Here is a 6,202-nt window from a genome sequence, read left to right as displayed (position 1 = left end):
TCAGGACCTCCACAGTCAAACTAATGCGATCTGTATAAGCGCTCCAAATTCAGAGACAGCAGCCTTTCCACATCTGGATGTTGCTGAATTTGAAGTTGCATTCACCCATCGAATATAATATTTCTAGCTCCGGGATTTGGCTTTAATCCAACCCAGACTAAAAAAACTGGAGTCTGCTTCCTTGCTGGCTGTAAGCTATCCAAAGAAAAATAAGTTTGTGGAATTGCAATGCAGTCCATACTGAACGCAAGCTCACACCACAAAGTTGTCACATTTCATCAGTTGGGACTAAGCCAGCAGTCTGATTGAGAGAAGACACAGTGATGGCTGGTGCGGTGAATGGAAATGTCAGACTGTTGCACTAAGAGGTGTCCTTTCGAGGTCTATTAAGGAATAGAAAGGAGAAGAGGTAGGTTTACCCTGTATCAAGGCTGCACTTTCCATGATCCGAGGGTGTTTGCTGCTAACTACAGAAATATTTCATTCCCCAGCATTGACAACCCTCCACATAATGGGCCCAAGTTTTGAGCCGCGCCTAGAACGGCGCAGTCCCGATCTGGACGCCCGTTTTTCGCGCCACAAAGTGCGCCTAAAAAAACCCTCCGTATTCCCCACCTCCCTGCAGGTCCTCTGGCCCTCGGCGCAGCGCAGCAGGAGCTGTAGGGGGCGGAGCCAGGTCCCTGCGCTGAAAACAGTGCCGAGACCTCTGCACATGTGCGCTACAGTGGGCACACATGTTCAGTAGCTCCAGGCACCCGAAACTGTGTGGGAGGGGCCCGAAGCACGCAGCTACTAGCCCTGGCCGAATGGCCACACTTGGGCTGCGTGAATAAGGCTCCTCCCATGGCCAGCTCCTGCTTCCTCCCGCTTCCCGCCCCCGGACCGGACCCGACCCGACTCCCGCTTCCCCCCCCCAACTGGACCCGACCCGACTCCCGGTTCCCCCCCACCCCCGGACCGGACCCGACCTCCCCCTCCCCCCCCCCCCGGACCCGACCCGACTCCTGGTTCCCCCACTCCCCCCCCGACTGGACCCGACCCAACTCCCGCTCCCCCCGACCCCGCCCCCGGACTGGATCCGACCTGACCTCCCTCTCCCCGACCTGACCTCCCTCTCCCTCCCTCCCTCCCCCCGACCTGAACAGAACCGACCTCCCTCCCACCACTCCCCCCGACCCGATCCAACGCCACCTACCTGTAAATCTGGTGCTGGGGACGGGCCCGGCCCAAAGTCTCGGGCCCGGCCCGTTCAGCCTCCCTCCCCCTTCTCCTCCCCCCCCCAATCTCCTTCCCCCCCATCTCCTTCCCCCTCCCCATCTCATTCCCCCCCATCTCCTTCCCCCCATCTCCTTCCCCATCTCCTTCTCCCCCCTCCATCTTCTTCCCCCCCATCTCCTTCCCCACCCCATCTCCTTTCCCCCCATCTCCTTTCCCCCCTCTCCTTTCTCCCCTTCTCCCCTTTATCCCCTTCTCCCCCCTCCCCCCTTCTCCCCCCTCCCCCTTCTCCCCCATCCCTCCCCCATCCCTCCCCACTTTGGACAGCTAATAGTTGCTCCAAACTAACTTAGGCCAGCATATGTGGCCACTTGTGGCCGCACAGAAAACCCTTGCGGAGAGTTAAGAAATCAGCGCAGGTAGCCAGAGATAGGGATGAGAAGGGAAGCGGAGAGGACCTTACAAAGCACTAAACAAGGCACAACAACATTCAAGAAGCATTAAAACCATCAAGAAGAAATAAAAAAATACCTTCCTAACCCGAGCCCGGGAAGTCAGCGGGCCAGCCGGTGTGAGAGGCCACTTGGCCGGTGATAGGTGCAGGCAGGAGGAGGGGGCGGGACTGCACAGGGAACTAACTCTCTCTCTGATTGACTCCCTCTGACTCTCTCTCTCTCTATTCCAGCGATCTGATTCTCTCTCTCTATTCCAGCGATCTGACTCTCTCTCTATTCCAGCGCTCTGACTCTCTCTCTCTCTCTGACTATTCCAGCGATCTGACTCTCTCTCTCTATTCCAGCGATCTGATTCTCTCTCTCTATTCCAGCGATCTGACTCTCTCTCTCTCTATTCCAGCGATCTGACTCTCTCTCTCTCTCTCTATTCCAGCAATCTGACTCTCTCTCTCTATTCCAGCGATCTAACTCTCTCTCTCTGTTCCAGTGATCTGACTCTCTCTCTCTGTTCCAATGATCTGACTCTATCTCTCTGTTCCAGTGATCTAACTCTCTCTCTCTGTTCCAGTGATCTGACTCTCTCTCTCTGTTCCAATGATCTGACTCTATCTCTCTGTTCCAGTGATCTAACTCTCTCTCTCTGTTCCAGTGATCTAACTCTCTCTGACTATTCCAGCAGCCAGCCCGGCGCGTGCCATGAGGCCATGAGGCCGGGGATAAGGGTGGGACACATCGGGTCCCACGCTGCAGCACGGCTGGGGGCAGGAGCTAACGCGCATGCGTAAAACCTCCAGTGCGCATGCGTAGAACTGCCGGCACTGTTTTTCGCGCAGGGCCCTAGCTCCGCCCCCTGATGGACAGATCACGCCATGGAAGAGGCCACAGAGCGGCCAGAATCCGGGGAGATCTTTTCGGCACCATTTTCACCCTAGGAAGTCGGCGCATCTCCGGTGAGTGCGGCAAAAAAACGTGTGGGCCAAATTTGGGCCCAATGAGGGTTCTAAAAAATGTTAAATCACAGAACAGAAACAAACTCAACCTGCACATGGCAAGGTTCTGAAAATAAAACAAGAAGATATTTATGAGGCTTCCGATAAAAGATAGCAATCTCTTGAGCTCAATTGTTGCAGTTTATGAAGTCGTATAAGCCCCGCATTTGGAAGACAGTTTTGTAATTTACTGATTTGTAACCGATATCCTATAGACTTCCAAAGAGTTCAGCCTGAAAGTACCTTTGATGTGATAGCAGACTACATTGGAGTGAAGCTGTGCTGATATAATTTCCAGTTAACAATCACATTTTGTCTTTTAATTTAAAAATGACAATTAAAGGGGTTCACTGCACCAGCACTCAAATAATCAGTCAATGGTTTGATATGTTTAGAATAATTGAGCATCATGAATACAAAATTTGAAAAAGTGTCAGCTGTGGCTTAGTGAGTCAGAAGGTTGTGGGTTCAAATCCCACTCCAGGGACTTGAGCACATAAATCTAGGTTGACATTCCAGTGCAGTGCTGAGGGGGCGCTGCACTGTCGAAGGTGCCGTCTTTCGGATGAGACGTTAAACCGAGGCCCTGTCTGCTCAATCAGATGGATGTAAAAGATTTGACCACGGCACTATTTCGAAGAAGAGCAGTGGAGTTATCCCTGGTGTCCTGGCCAATATTTATCCCTCAATCAACATAACAAAAACAGATTATCTGGTCATTATCACATTGCTGTTTGTGGGAGCTTGCTATGCACTTATTAGCTGCCGCGTTTCCTACACTCCAAAAAGTACTTGATTAGCTGTAAAGCCCTTTGAGACATCCAGTGGTCGGGAAAGGTTCTATATAAATGCAAGTCTTTCTTTCAAAATATGAAACAGTGTAAGAAGGAGGTCAGTAATTCTCAACTCCAGTCACATTGTACAATGTTTAACAATTCTGACACAATGAGAACAGGAGCCATCATTCCCTTTTTTTAAAGGTGTTGCGAAGAGTGAAGATTGTATTTGGTTATGTGTTGAAAACTAATTCTCACTCTTCCCGCACGTATTGCACACATTTCCAAGCAACTCGTCAAAGGAATATAAAAATATCCATTGGCAGACTGCCTTGTGCACTTACCTGTCAGGGTTGCAATTCATCTTCTTTCTTTAAACACAGCCCCACAGAATTTTTAACGCAACACAGATCATCCTTTCGAAGCATTGCCCAAGAAAACTCAAGTTCACAGATTGAAACTGCACATTACCATTTTACATGTATCTCCTCCATAACTGGGTTTCCCTGTGTAACCTGTTATCAGTTGAACCCTTGAGCTTCTTGAGATTTATTAGATTACATTAAAGAAATAAAATAGAGGAATAGATGTCCAAGTCATTGAATATAAAGACCTTCTTCCCCTTTCCTTGGATCCCTCCTCTCCTGCTGGCGGGACTCCTCGCTAAGGTTTGATTGGGCACCTGTAAAGCGCCTTGGGACATGTCAAAGGCACTATATAAATGAAAGCTAAAATACTGTGCAAGGGATTAGTGCCATGTCACTGCTTGCCCACCAGACAGTGCCTCGCTTGACTGAGCATTATTCATGCAGGAGCCTTGGCAGAGCGTTGACAGACAATTTTCTCAGTGGGAAAGTGATGGCCAAACCAAATCTTGCCTTCAACCAGTGTTCGCGCACATTTGCCCTTCCTGCAGGAGTGTAACGCTGCTTGACTTTCTGCTCCATAAACCAAAAGTCCCTTAACGGTGGTGTTCCTACTGCTGCTCTCACTGGACCATTTGAGGAAGTGACTTTGACTTCTCGTTTAAAACAAAGGATGCTGGATAGATGAACAGTATCGATATTAGCCACAAGTCCAGCCTACTTTACAACAAAAGCCCTTTACTGCAAATCTTCTAGCTTGAAACCTGAGGAATGAAATGTTCTCATAAAAGATTGACCCCCCCTCTCATGCTCAAAGTGCTAAATTCACGAGAAACAGTTCTGCCTTTCATCTTGCTTCAGTTACTGATGCAATCGGAGCCGTTCAGTTACACAGAGAGTTCAGAGAGTTTATTCAGTGAGTGGCTGAACCTTCGAGTTGCGGGATGGCCCAGGTTGAACCCTGGTCTATACAGAGTGTTATAGGGTTACGGTAGCATAGTGGTTATGTTACTGGACTAGTACTCCAGAATAATAATCCAGAGATGCGACTACAAATCCCACCATGGCAGCTGAGGTATTTAAATTCAGTTAATTAAAAAAATAATCTGGAAAACCAGTATCAGTGATGGTGACCATGAAACTACCGGATTGTCGTAAAAACCCATCTGGTTCACTAATGTCCGTTAGGTAAGTAAATCTGCTGCCCTTACCCGGTCTGGCCTATATGTGACTCCAGACCCTCAGCAATGTGGTTGACTTTTAACTGTCCTCTGAAATGGCCCAGAGAGACACAGTTGTACCAAACTGTTGCAACAAAGTCAGCACTGTGGGAGCAACTTCACCGCAGCAGTTCAGCAAGGCGACTCACCACCACCTTCTCAAGGGCAATTGGGTGTGGGCAATAAATACCGACCTTGCCAGCGACGCCCACATCCTGCAAACGAATACATTTTCTTTAAATTGATGATCTCAGCCAAGCCTAATAAGGGACTTGTGTTCAGATATCAATTATGATCGAGGCACTTTGAAGCTTAAACATGATGCACAGTTTAAGAAGATCCAGATGGACTGACTTGTCCCCAATTGTTCTGTGATTCAGAGTTAGGGAACATTGTCACATAAAACATCATTGTTGCTTTGATAGCTAATTCAGTCAAAGGTGGTCACAGCCAACAGTATGTCTTTACATCGCCCTGTGGCCGCAGAGCTCCTCCCGGAGTCACAGTGCGGATTTCATCCCCTACGGGGCACAACGGACATGATCTTTGCAGCACGACAGCTGCAGGAAAAATGCAGGGAGCAGCGCCAGCCCTTATACATGGCCTTCTTCGATCTCACAAAGGCCTTTGACACTGTCAACCGCGAGGGTCTATGGAGCGTCCGCCTCCATTTCGGATGCCCCCAAAAGTTTGACAACATCCTTTGCCTGCTCCACGACGACATGCAGGCCGTGATCCTTACCAACTGATCCATTACAGACCCAATCCACATCCGGACCGGGGTCAAACAGGGCTGCATCATTGCCCCAACCCTCTTCTCAATCTTCCTCACCGCCATGCTCCACCTCACAATCAACAAGTTCCCCGCTGGAGTGGAACTAAACTACAGAACCAGTGGGAAACTGTTTAAACTACGCCGGCTCCAGGCCAGGTCCAAGATCACCCCAACCTCTGTCGTTGAGCTACAGTACGCAGACAACACCTGCATCTGCGCACATTCTGAGGCTGAACTCCAGGATATAGTCGATGTATTCACCGAGGCATATGAAAGCATGGGCCTTACGCTTAACATCCGTAAGACAAAGGTCCTCCACCAGCCTGGCCTCGCTGCACAGCACTGCCCCCCAGTCATCAAGATTCATGGCGCGGCCCTCGACAATGTGGACCATTTCCCATATCTCG

Source organism: Pristiophorus japonicus, chromosome 20 (assembly GCF_044704955.1).
Source record: "Pristiophorus japonicus isolate sPriJap1 chromosome 20, sPriJap1.hap1, whole genome shotgun sequence".
In the NCBI taxonomy this organism is placed as follows: Eukaryota; Metazoa; Chordata; class Chondrichthyes; family Pristiophoridae; genus Pristiophorus; species Pristiophorus japonicus.
Note: the sequence above shows the minus strand (reverse complement) of the source record.